Source organism: Muntiacus reevesi, chromosome 18 (assembly GCF_963930625.1).
Source record: "Muntiacus reevesi chromosome 18, mMunRee1.1, whole genome shotgun sequence".
Taxonomy (NCBI): Eukaryota; Metazoa; Chordata; class Mammalia; order Artiodactyla; family Cervidae; genus Muntiacus; species Muntiacus reevesi.
In genome coordinates this window covers 28,251,770-28,265,815 of record NC_089266.1, presented here as the reverse complement: position 1 = coordinate 28,265,815, position 14,046 = coordinate 28,251,770, and the positions used below count along the sequence as shown (strand labels likewise).

Here is a 14,046-nt window from a genome sequence, read left to right as displayed (position 1 = left end):
GTTCCGCAGCACTCGCGTGCCACGCCCAAGCCTGGCTGGCGGTGGGAGGTGGGCGAGGCCGGGCCTCAGCCCCCGGGCGCAAGACCCGCGACCGCAAGGAGGACGCGTGCAGGCAATGAGCTTGACCTCTAGCGCCCACCGCACCTGCCGGCAGCCAATCGCGGCGGCTCCGCGAGCGCCTGAAATGGGGCGCGGTGACGTCATGCACCCATGTGACCATCCCGGAAGTCCGCCAACCTTCCCTGCCCCGTCCCGGCTCCATCCCCAGGAGTCTGCGTGTGTCCTGTACGGCGAAGTCTCCAGTTTATTGTTCACTTCGTCGTAGACCGTATCGAGGCCAATTGCCCGACGCCGCAGATGAGGTGGCTTAGGAGGAAAGCTGGGAGGGGAATCTGAGGGCGCAAAAAATGAGGCGCTGTGCGTCCAGGTCAGGTCTAATTGGCTGCAAGTGTGGATTCTGTGAGTCTGCTCCTGAAGGTGTCTCGTGTTGGCTCCCAGAGGAGAGTGAACACCGTACCCGCCAAGTAATTAAGACTGGATGAGAATTGCAAACGTTGTCCCTGAGGACCCTAACCTTCTCTGCGTTCCCAATGGGAAGTCCACGAAGGGGTCTGTCCGAGTAGTGAGCTGGGACAAATGCTAGTCACAGCAAGGTTTCCTGACGCCCCGGGACTGACCTGCTGCTCCTTCCCTCCACAGTCCGTCTGAAGTCACTGAGCTGGAGGACAGGCGTACTGCCCACATCCTGAGAGTGTAATCGAATGGCTTTGGAACTGGGCTGCCTGAGTGGAGTCCCACGTGTCACTGGCCCTCGCGTGGGTCTAGGGTGTGTCTTGAACTCCCTCACTCTCACCATCTAGGTATAAAGAGGACCGACAGCGGGAGCCTCACTCAGGGCTACTGTGAGGTTAGTATAGGAACCAATAAAATACTCTGAACATACCTGTGCTCTCAGTTTTTTCGTGATTTACTCCCAACTCTTTTCTTATTTTTTTTTTTTGTTGGCCACATTGCGGGGCAGGTGGGATCTTAGTTCCCTGACCAGGAATTGAACCCGTGACCCCTGCAGTGGAAGCACTGTCTTAAGTCAGGGAACCACCAGAAAAGTCTCTATTCATAGATTCTTGAATCAGACAGCATTTATTTCATCCAGCACATCAGAAGGAGATTCGAAGAGCTGTACAGAATGAAGGCTTTTACAGGCAAAAGGGTACTAGAAAAAAAGGCAGTTTCTATTAGAGTAGATTGCTTTAGGCAGGGTCACCTTCCTTTGGGGGGAGAGGGGGGTTCCATCATGCAGATACCTTACTAATTCCAGCTGACTGGTTAAAGGTCACATTCCTGGGAGACTCCAGAAGTGCAGTTAGGTTAGATAGTAAGTATTTGTTTGCAGGTGACTCCATTTTGGGAACTGTAGTTTTTGTTTTGTTTTTTAACAGACCCGACTCCCTTCTCAAGATCTGTGGTGGGATTGGGAATAGAAATGACAACTCTGAGTGGGAAGTTAGATCCTACATTAGATCCCTAGGGCTGCTGTAATGAAGAACCACAAACCGGGGGCTTAAAACGCCAGAAGTTTATTCTCTCCCAGTCCTGAAGGCCAGTGGTCTGAAGCCAAGGTGGCAGCAGGGTTAGTTCTCTAGGAGGCTCTGGGGAAGCATATGTTTCATGCCTCTTTCCTGGCTGCTGGGGTTGCTGGCAGTCCTTGGCTTGTAGCCACCTCCGTCTTCATGAAAGTGAAAGTGAAGTCGCTCAGTCGTGTCCGACTCTGCGATCCCATTGACTGTAGCCTACCAGGCTCCTCAGTCCATGGGATTTTCCAGGCAAGAATACTGGAGTGGAGTGCCATTTCTGTCTTCATGAGACATCCTCAATTCTGTGTCCCTGTCTCCAGTTTCCCCCTCCTTCCTCTTAGGAGGACTTCGGTCAATGGAACTGTGACCTACTCTAAATCCAGGACAATCTCGAGACCCTTAACTGGATTATGTCTGCCAAGACCCTACTATATCCAAGTAAGGTCACAACTGAGGTTTATGGTGGGCATGCCTTTTTGGGTGACACTATTCAACCCACTGCAGACCCATCTCTTGCTTGCAGGTGGCCATGGACTTTGGGCATTCCTAGTCTTTAGTTTCCTCATTAGTTAAAGGAGATGGGGTTTTGTCTGGTCTGTGTCACTCACTCAGCCTTTCATTCAAAATCTTTGTGCTAAGCACCTTTTAGACAACTGGGCTCTATACATTCTGGGCTTCCCTGGTGGCTCAGATGGTCCGCCTGCAATGCAGGAGATGCGGGTTCAATCCCTGGGTCAGAAAGATCCCCTGGAGAAGGGAATGGTTACCCACTCCAGTATTCTTGCCTGGAAAATTCCACAGACAGAGGAGCTTGGTGGACTACTGTTCATGGGGTCACAAAAAACCAGCCACAACTGAGTGACTTACATGCTCTATACGTCTTGACACCTCATGTGATCTCTTGGTGATGAACAGAAGACTCAGGGTGATGCCAGCAAGATAGCAGAATAGGAAGGTTCAGCCCTCATCCCCAACAGAGACACCAAATTAACCCTAGAAACACCAAAATACCTTTAGGAGAACTTCAGAAACCAGCTAAGAAGTTGCAATGCTGTGCTTAGTTGCTGTGTCTGATTCTTTATGACTCTTTGGACTGGAGCCCACTAAGCTCTTTCATCCACAGGACTCTCCAGGCTAGAACACTGGAGTGGGGGTGCCATTTCCAAGAAGCTGTAGTCCCCCAGGCAAATGCAGAGTCAACAACAGCTCCACGGAGAAGTGTAAGAAGAGCCTTTCATTTCCTCTGTGACTGCCCACCCCCTGGCTGGCACAGCTCATCCCAGGGGGGTGAGGAAGAGAACACAAGATGTGCACCAGCACTCCAGGCTTTCAGAGGGCTACTGGAGGGACTGGTGTCTGTCTCTCTTGACTCTAGGGCTAACGGAACCAACACAGTTTGGAGGTCTGTAAGTTGCCTGTAAGCTAGAAGGAATGAGGGCAGTTTTCAGCAGCACCAGCACCAGGGGGCCCGTGGTGCTGCAGACGGAGGCCAGGGCAGCTTGGTCCAATCAGGAGAAGATGCCTGACTTGGTAGCACCCCCAGGAGGGAGAGAGAAGAGCAGAGCATGAATCGAGCTGGCGTTCTGAGGACTGGTATCTATCTCCCAGGCTCTGGGGAGCTAATGGACAGCTGGCATACTTCAGATGCCTAGGGGTTGCTGAGAACAGAGAGCCAGGGAACATGCAGTCCCACAGACGCACACTGGAGGGAGCAAAGGTCTACGTGCTCCTGGAGAAAAACCCGGCAAACCTAATTGGGAAGTCATTCGGGAGAAGTTGCAGCCAGGCCCACAAAAGGTTTCAGAGACCCCAGAGTTCTAGCTGGGCTAATTGGTGAGTGCTTTCCCTTGTAGAAAGCCTGGGAGAGGTGACTTTTCTCAAAGCATAAAATTCAGCAAATAGGTTGGGAGCAGGGGTCTGAACCCACTGTCCCCTGTGAGATGTAGGGGAGGCAGGTGGCTGGTGCTCAGTGGAGGTGGCCACGGCGCCGGTGGCCCAGGGTGTAGTGGGGGCAACCCCTGATTCCTGGGGACCACAGGCTGTTCGCACCCCGCTGGCCCTGCGGGTGAGGAAGGGTGAGCTAGGGGAAAACACAAGGAAGGGAAAGTGTGGGTGGCTGTTGAGTTGTCCTTAGCTTCAGGTGCCATGTGGGTCTGGTCGGAAGAGCAAGCCTGGTGGATCCTTTTCTGAAGGAAGAAGAATAGTAGTTATTCATTAAAGTATGGAGGTTGCTTGTACTTGGGGCCCAAAATTGAGGTGCATAGGAGTATATATAATTGAAGCCTTCTCTCAGAAGTGTATTGGTAGAGTTAAAGAAGACAGCCAACCAAAGGTCATCTGAAATTGTGACTGGCTGATAATCCCTGGACAAAATCAGAGATCACTACTCAAGCATAAGGCCTCCAAGAAGATGTTTGAGTTAAAGGCTTGGGCTGAGTATGCTGTGGAATGCTTTGCAAAGGACCCATATGGCTTCCTTAGTTATTTTGGCTCTGACTCCATCTTTTCTGAGCAAGTGCTGTGCTGTCTTGGAAATTGGCCAAGATGATTGAGGCAAGGGAAAAGGAGGAAAAGAAGAAACAAAAACATCAAGAAAATATTGCAAAAGCTAAACGACTAAAAAAGGATTGAAAGAATGAACAGGCTGTGCATTCAGAGAAAAACTGTTTGGAAAATTATGCATCCTTGAAAGGACCCATTAAGGTTTCCTTTTGGATCTTATGACAGTATTACTAAACGAAGTCTGAGTCTATGGAAGAATCATGTAGTTCTCACCTGTACTATAGCAACTTTTCGGGTTCGGAATAGAAGTCTGTTGACAGTTACTGTAAATTGGCATTTATTATGCTACAAATTCTTATAACTCTCATTTGCCTTTTTGCAGCTTATGTATGAATACTAAAATGAAAACATCCTGTGAAGAAAAGTGGCTTTAGTTTATGAACTCTATTCAAATAATGGCTTAAAATGGGGTCCTGTTCTGGACAAGGGAGATTAAGAATGTAAAAATTAAGAAAAAGTTGTTCTGAGCAGAAAAGCATGCTTTGGCTTAAAAGATATATGGTGTATTAATTACATCTCTTATCATTATTACTTATTTCTTGGAATAGAATCATTTCTGGTTTCCTCAAAGCAAAATAATATTATTCAGTGAGTACTTCTCTATTTCCTGTATTTTTCTCATTTTAGCTTTTGCTGCTGCTGCTGCTAAGTCGCTTCAGTCGTGTCCGACTCTGTGCGACCCCATAGACGGCAGCCCATCAGGCTCTGCTGTCCCTGGGATTCTCCAGGCAAGAACACTGGAGTGGGTTGCCATTTCCTTCTCCAATGCATGAAAGTGAAAAGTGAAAGTGAAGTCGCTCAGTCATGTCCGACTCTTAGTGACCCCACGGACTGCAGCCTACTAGGCTCCTCCATCCATGGGGTTTTCCAGGCAAGACTACTGGAGTACAGGCAAGAGTACTCCGTTTTAGCTTTTGAGATACTGGTAATTACCAGATATTCTGCATTTTTAAAAATCTAATTTTATAAAGCATTTTCCTGTTATCTTGACTATGTAGAATACCACCTACTGGATATAATAATTTTTGTACTTATGAACACTGCCATTTTCTTAGAAATGACTTGAGTAGAGTAACACTATGATTTAAAGCTTAAAAGTAGAAATGCCAAACCTTGTAGTACCTTAGAACCAGTTTATTCTCACTTGTGCTAAGTAGAAATGTGAAGTAGTTAAAATGTCTTATCAGATAACTTGCTGATTATATAGATACTTTTTAAAACTTTTGTTTTTATTCCATTCTTTGTTTTAATTCATGTGATAGTGATGTCCTTTACTTTTTGATCAGACAGGTTCATGGTGAAAATTAAAATTTCAACTTTCTTTTAAGGAATTTTAAAGAGTTACAGTTATGTTATATGTTGTAAATGGTAAACAAAGTCTTAACATTTGGAAAAATTTTGTTTGCATTGTATTAATTGGGTGGAAAAGGTGTAAATTATGTCAAAATGAGAATGTTATAATTAGAAATAAAGAGGTAAAGGATATTTCCTTCAGTTAAATAGTAAATTGGAACTTTTTACCCTTTAACATGGCTCTTTTAAATGCATGGTTGATAATTTTATTTGTTGTGAATAATTAATAGCTTATTAATGTTTTCCTCACCTCTATTAATGAGTTTTAAATGGCAAAAAACTGTCCAATAGCTTCAATTTAAAAATGAAACTAGATATTAAAATAAATTTGATACTTTTTTTAAAAATTCAGCAAACAATAACAAGGCACATGAACAAACAAGGAAAGATGCCCCAATCAAAGGAACAAAATTAATATCCAGAAACCAAATCAAAAAAAGAAAAAAGGGAGATCTCTGAATTACTTGTCAAATAAGTCAAAATAATTGTGTTAAAGAAGCTTAATGATCTACAGGAGAACACAGACAACTAAACAAAATCAGGAAAATTATGAACAAAATGAGAATATAAAAAAAGAAACTATTAAAAAAAGAACTGAACAAATTCTGAACTGCAAATACAATAACTGAATTTAAAAATTCACTAGAGAGGTTCACTAGCCAACTGGATCAAACAAAAGAATCAGGACACTCAAAGACAAGTCATTTGAAACCAGTGAGTTTGAGGAACAAAAAGAAGAAAGAATGAGGAAAAGTGAAGAAAGCCATAGGAACTTATAGAACACTTTCAAGTTGACAGTATAGACGTTATGAGAGTTTCAGAATGAGGAGACACAGAGAGAAAGAAATAGAAAACTTAGTGGAAGATATAATGGTCAAACTCTGAGGAACAGAAGGAACATCCAAATTTAAGAAGCTCAAAGAACTCCAACTAGGATAAGGGCCTACACTGAGACACATTTTAATCAAACTGTCAAAAGTAAAAGAGAGAATCCTGCAAGCAACAAAAGAAAAGCAGCCTGTCCTATTCAAAGGAGCTCCCATTAGATGACTAGCAGATTTCTCAGCAGAAACATTATAAACCAGAAGGGACCGGACTGCAAAATCTCTATGGACCTATCCTCAAGTTCACAAATTCTTTCTTTGGCCAGTTCAAATACACTGCCAAGCTCCCTAGTTAATTTTTTCTTTTATTTCAGCTATTGTCCTTTCAATTCCAGAATATCCATTTGATTCATTTTTGAAAACAATTTCAGTCTCTGTCTTTATCCTCTGTTGAATGCAGCACCATCATCATGCCTTCCTCGACTTACTGAATGTATTTATAATGGCTACTCTGAAGGCTTTGTCTGTGAAAACCAACATCCGGTCTCACTCACTGTCAGTTTCTGTGCCTCCTTCCCCCCGTACCCCCCTTGCTGTCCTGGTGAATGGGTCATACTTTCCAGCTTCTTTGCATGTCTCTTAATTCTTCTGTTGGACCCTGAACGTTCTGGATAATGACAGCAGCTCTGGGTACTGGTCCCCTCCCTGGGGTCTGTTATCACTTCTTTGTTGTTTAGTGACTGGTTGGATTATTTCAGTGGAGTCTGTTTGTATCCTTGCAGTTTTGAGCTAGGAGGTCCTTGAGGGCACAGCCCTGGAAGTGTGGTGCTCACCTTGGGATGACACTGGTTTTGGCAGCGCTCTCTCTGTTTCCCTGAGTACATCCAGCTGTTAAACCTCACTAATTACATGCTGTTTCCTCCATTGTCTGCAGCAGTCCCCTGGGGGTATAACTTGCTTGACAACCCAAACCCATCAAGTTCCCACTCCTTTGAAGGAATATCTGTAGGAGTTAGGGTTTGAGATGTGTTCTCACCCCAAATGGTCTCCTCCCAGCTCTCTCCCTTCCTGGTTTTGGGGCAAACCAACCAGGCTGCAGTTAGCTTGTGTGTCCAGTGATCCCACCAAACTCCTTCCAACCCCCTTTCACCACATCCTCCATCCCTGAGAGCACCCTCGGTCTTGAACATTGCCAATGCGTGCTGAGTTGTGTCGGTATTTTCCAACTCTTTGCAATCCCATCTAGAGGCTTTAACAATTGTGCTTTTATAATTTTCACCAGATTTGCCAGCAAGCAGATCCACATTGTCCCTCACATTGCATATCCATCACCTAGCTCTTCTTGTACATGTTCTCCTTTTTTTTGGCGGAGGGCGGGGGGGCGGGGGGGAGTGTCTTATACTGCATACCCCTTGCTTTCATAAACCTACACAAGTAGCCCCCCCTCCCCAGATGTCTGTGTCAGTTGCCCACACGTTGGCAGTAGGGACAATCTGAGCCCTGTAAACCTGGAAAACAGTGATCTGTATAAATTTTAGGGTCATATTTTTCATTTTTGCACAAAAATGCTGATGGGGTTTTGAGAGAGATGGTCTTGAATCAGTAAGTCCCCAGGGAATAACATCATCTTAAAAATATTAAGCCTTCCAATCCATGGACACAGGATGTCTTTTCATTTATTTAGGTCTTTAAATTATTTTAAATTTAAATTCTTTAAATTCCCAGTTGTAGATGTGACTGGTGATGGAAGTAAAGTCTGATGTTGTAAAGAACAATATTGCATAGGAACCTGGAATGTTAGGTCCATGAAACAAGGTAAATTGGAAGTGGTCAAACAGGAGATGGCAAGAGTGAACATTGACACTTTAGGAATCAGTGAACTAAAATGGACTGGAATGGGTGAATTTAACCCAGACGACCATTATATCCACCACTGTGGGTAAGAATCCCTAAGAAGAACTGGAATAGCCCTCGTAGTCAACAAAAGAGTCCGAAATGCAGTACTTGGATACAGTCTCAAAAACAATAAAGTGATCTCTTTTCATTTCCAAGGCAAACCATTCAGTATCACAGTAATCCAAGTCTATGCCCCAACCAGTAATGCTGAAGAAGCTGAAGTTGAACGGTTGTATGAAGACCTTGTAGAAGGTATGTATGAAGGTCTTGTAGAGACCTTCTAGAACTAACACCCCCAAAAGATGTCCTTTTCATTATAGGGGCCTGGAATGCAAAAGTAGGAAATCAAGAGATACCTGGAGTAACAGGAAAACTTGGCGTGAGTACAAAATGGAGCAGGGCAAAGGCTAATAGAGTTTTGCCAAGAGAACACACTGATCATACCAAACATCCTCTTCCAACAACACAAGAGAAGACTCTATACATGGATATCACCAGACGGTCAATACTGAAATCAGATTGATTATATTCTTTGCAGCCAAATGGAGAAGCTCTAAACAGTCAACAAAATCAAGACCAGGAAATGACTATAGCTCAGATCATGAACTCCTTATTGCAAAATTCAGACTTAAATTGAAGAAAGCAGGGAAAACCACTAGACCATTCAGTATGATCTAAATCAAATTCCTTACAATTATACAGTGGAAGTGACAAATAGATTCAAGGGATTAGATCTGATAGAGTACTTGAAGAACTATGGATGGCGATTCGTGACATTGTACAGAAGGCAGTGATCAAGATCATCCCCAAGAAAAAGAAATGCAAAAAAAAAAAAATAGAAATGCAAAAAGGCAAAATGGCTGTCAGAGTAGGCCTTACAAAGAGCTGAGAAAAGAAGAGAAGCAAAAGGAAAAGGAGAAAAGGAAAGATATACCCATTTGAATGCAGAGCTCCGAAGAAGAGCAAGGGGAGATAAGAAAGTCTTCCTCAGTGATCAATGCAAAGAAATAGAGGAAAACAACAGAATGGGAAAGACTAGAGATCTCTTCAAGAAAATTAGAGATACCAAGGGAACATTTCAACAAAGATGGGCATAATAAAGGACAGAAATGATATGGACCTAACAGAAGCAACAGATATTAAGAAGAGGTGGAAAGAATACACAGAAGAACTATACAAAAATGATCTTAAAAACCCAGATAATCACGATGGTGTGATCACTCACCTAGAGCCAGACATCCTGGAATGCCAAGTCAAGTGGGCCTTAGGAAGCATCACCCTGAACAAAGCTAGTGGAGGTGATGGAATTCCAGTTGAGCTTTTTCAAATCCTAAAAGATGATGCTGTGAAAGTGCTGTACTCAATATGCCAGCAAATTTGGAAAACTCACCAGTGGCCACAGGACTGGAAAAGGTCAGTTTTCATTCCAATCCCAAAGAAAGGCAATGCCAAAGAATGTTCAAACTACCTCACAATTGCACTCATCTCACATGCTAGCAAAGTAATGCTTAAAATTCTCCAAGCCAGGCTTCAACAGTATGTGAACCATGAACTTCCAGATGTTCTAGCTGGATTTAGAAAAGGTGGAAGAACCAGAGATCAAATTGCCAACATCTATTGGATCATCGAAAAAGCAAGAGTTCCAAAAAAAAAAAAAAAAAAATCTACTTCTGCATTATTGACTACACCAAAGACTCTGACTGTGTGGATAACAACAAAATGGAAAATTCTTAGAGACGAGAATACCAGACCACCTTACTGGCCTCCCAAGAAATCTGTATGCAGGTCAAGAAGCAACAGTTAGAACTGGATATGAAACAACAGACTGGTTCCAGATTGGGAAAGGAGTACGTCAAGGCTGTATATTGTCACCCTGCTTATTTAACTTATATGCAGAGTACATCATGTGAAATGCTGGGCTAGATGAAGCACAGGCTGGAATCAAGCTTGTCAGGAGAAATATCGATAACCTTAGATACGAAGATGACACCACCCTTATGACAGAAAGCGAAGAGAAACTAAAGATCCTCTTGATGAAAGTGAAAGAGGAGAGTGAAAAAGGAGGCTTAAAGCTCAACATTCAGAAAACTAAGATCATGGCATCTGGTCCCATCACTTCATGGCAAATAGATGGGGAAACAATGGAAACAGTGAGAGACTTTATTTTGGGGGGCTCCAAAATCACTGCAGATGGTGACTGCAGCCATTGAAATTAAAAGATGTTTGCTCCTTGGAACAGAAGTTATGACCAACCTAGCCAGCATATTAAAAAGCAGAGACATTACTTTGCTGACAAAGGTACATCTAGTCAAGGCTATGGTTTTCCCAGTGGTAATGTATAGATATGAGAGTTGGATTATAAAGAAAGCTGAGTGCCAAAGAATTGATGCTTTTGAACTGTGGTGTTGGAGAATACTCTTGAGAGTCTCTTGGACTGCAGGGAGACCAAACCAGTCAATCCTAAAGGAAATCAGTCCTTAATATTCATTGGAAGGACTGATGATGAAGCTTAAACTCCAATCCTTTGGCCACCTGATGCAAAGAACTGACTCATTTGAAAAGACCCTGATGCTGGGAAAGATTGAAGGCAGGAGGAGAAGGGGATGACAGAGGATGAGATAGATAGATGGCATCACCAACTCGATGGACATGAGTCTGAGCAAGCTCTGGTAGTTGGTGATGGACAGGGAAGCCTGGCATGCTGCAGTCCATGGGGTTGCAAAGAATCGGACACTACTGAACAACTGAACTGAACTTAAATTCTTTCAACAATGTTTATACTTTTTACAATATGAGTATTACACTTTCTAGATTGACCCCATCTCTTTCATTTGGATGCTATTTTAAGTGCAATTGTTCTCTTAATTTCCTTTTTGGATTGCTCATTGTTATCATCTAGAAATATAAGTAGGGACTTCCCTGGTGGCCCAGTGGTTAGGAATCCACCTGCTAATGAGGGGGACACGGGTTAGATTCTTGGTCTGGGAAGATCCCACAAGCCACGGGGCAACTAAACTCGTGGGCCACAACTACTGAGCCTGTACTCTAGAGCCGGGCAGTCACAACGAGAGAAGCCACTGCAATGAGAAGTCCACGCACTGCAACAAAGAGGAGCCCCTGCTGACCGCAATTAGAGAATGAGTACAGCAATTAAGACCCAGCATGATGAAAAATAGATAATTAATTTAAACAAAAAAAGAAGTTGAAGCTTGTGTTTACCAGTGGCACAAACATGAGTGACTCTGTACAGGGGTATGTCTGAGAATCCTGTGTCTGTTGGGTGTGTGCCATGCTGCTCCTGGGATGGGCTCAGCACAGGGAGGTCTCTGTGACACATGGTGTTTAACCTTTTCTGGTCAGGGGCTCCTCTGTAAGTGACATCGTTGAGGCTCTGAGGAGCAGAGCTTGGGGCAGGACTTGGGTGCTGGCAGGCGGTTTGGAGCAGCATCTGAGGAAGCCGGGTCTGCTTTGGAATGGAGTGATCCCAGGAGGAGGGACCATGCTAAGACTGGGAACTTTGTGGGTGACCTTTGTGTCTGTTTTTAGACAAAGGTTTTAGGTGGGCATATCCTATTTCATTTTATCCTGGTCTCTGAGTAACCTCAGTAATCCCTGAGGCTGATTGTCTGCAAGGATTTATGTCCGACAGAACAAAACTGGCCTGGCAGTGAGCCTCAGACAGCTCGTGACCATGATAAGATATAGCTGCAAGTGTCAGATCAGCTCCAGATGTCAGGAGCTGCTTTCTTCTTTCTCAGTTCCGCTTTTGGCCAAAGACAGATGACATCAGGCTGCAGGACATTAATTCATGATGCCCAGATTTTTACCCTTGTCAACACTCTGTTGATTAAGATCAGAAGCATGTGTGTTACACACACTCTCTAGGGGACTCAGGGTTAATCTCTTTTTTATCTCTGCTGTAGGCTGCATAGTTGAACCATCTGATGTGACAGTGGCTATGCGGTAGCATTTAAACCTTGGACAAGACATGTATGCACAGCAAAGGAAACCATCGACAAAACAAAAAGACAACCTGCTGAATGGGAGAAAATATGTGTGAATGATGCTACCAACAGGGGCTTAATCTCCAAAATATACAGACAACTCATACACCTCAATATCAGAGAAAACAACCCAACAGGCAGAAGACCTAAACAGACATTTCTCCAGAGAAGACACACAGATGATCAATAGGCACATGAAAGGTACTCAGCATCACTAAATATTAGAGAAATGCAGATCAAAACTACAATGAGGTACCATTTCACAACAGAGCAGCCATCATTAAAAAGTCTACAAATAATAAATGCTGGAGAGGGTGTAGAGAGGAAGGAACCCTCCTACACTGCTGGTAGGAATGTAAACTGGTACAGCCACTAGGGAGAACAGTATGCAGGTGCCTTAAAATCTAAAATTAGAGCTACCATATGACCCAGCAATCCCATCCCTGAATATACCTGTGGAGGAGAAGAAAACTATTTTGAAAAGATACATGCAACCCAATGTTCCTAGCAGCATTGCTTACAATAGCTAAGACATGGAAACAACCCGAGTGCCCGTTAGCCAATGGTATGAGTCATAAAAAAGAATGAAATATTTCCATTTGCAGCAACATGGATGGACCTAGAGAATATTCTATTTAGTGAAGTCGGACAAATATCATATGATATCACTTATATGTGGAATGTAAAGAATAATACAAACGAATCTATATACAAAACAGAAACTGACTCAGACAAGCAGAACAAACTTCTGATTACCAAAGGCGGGTGGGGGGGGTGGATAAATTAGGAGTATCAGATTAACAGATACCAACTACTATACATACAATCAATAAGCAACAAGGATTTACTATATAGCACAGGGAACTCTAGTCAATCACATGTAATAACCTATAATTGAAACTAATCTGAAAATATACATGTGTATATATATATATATATATATATAATGGAATCACTTTACTGTAAACCTAAAACTAACACAATACTGTAAATCAACTATATTTCAGGGGATTATATGTATACATATGGCTGATTCCCTTTGTTGTATAGCAGAAACGAACACAGTATTGTAAAACAATTATACTCTAATAAAAAATATTCATCTCTTGAAAATAAGCAAACAAAATCTCTGGAAAGATATATAAACCAACAAAATAGACAATTAACACAAAGAAAATAACTCTTAATGCTTCCTGTAGGTTTCGAAGCCCACAGGGCCCAGAATTTTGTGGGGTCTACTTTAGACAGACAGACCCGTTCCCTTCCAGCCTCGTTACTCACTGTTCTGTCTGCCCTGCTGTACTTAGGTAGGCCTCACAAGAAGTACTGATTTTTGTACAGCAGGCTAACGGCAAGTCAAAGGCTGTCCCATCGTCTCTGCCTGTTTTAGTGTAAGCCTTTAGATCAGTTTGTTAGGCATTCAGAACATGTGACATCATTTATGACTTCTGTAAAGGTTAGAGACATGCCTGCACCACTTTTTCTAGTTGTTTTATTCCCTTTGTGGGAATTGTATTCTCTGGAGTATGCGTGGAAAGGGAATCAGATTCCTCTAGAAGTTTCTTTTTAAATAGCTGGTGTTAATTTTGTCTTAGAAGCTGCTGGATGTTCTTTTTAGGATGTATGAGTGACTGGCGGGGTGGTTAAATATCTGGAAACCTCTAACAATTACTCAGAATACACAGGATAAGTTAGAATATCCACATAACATCCCAGTGAAGCCTCTGGGAGTATAATTCGCATTTATTACAATAGGAATTGTTTTGTTTTTAGATTTCATTGATACCAATACGGTATTTCAAGCTCATCGTTTGCTCAGCGCCTCTGAGGTTT

The 14,046-nt window shown here is 43.0% G+C and overlaps 1 pseudogene; it reads left to right on the top strand.

Moving 5' to 3' along the window:
- Positions 1–3,984: 3,984 nt before the first annotated feature.
- LOC136148933 (small integral membrane protein 15-like) lies at positions 3,985–4,205 on the top strand (annotated as a pseudogene).
- Positions 4,206–14,046: the final 9,841 nt, after the last annotated feature.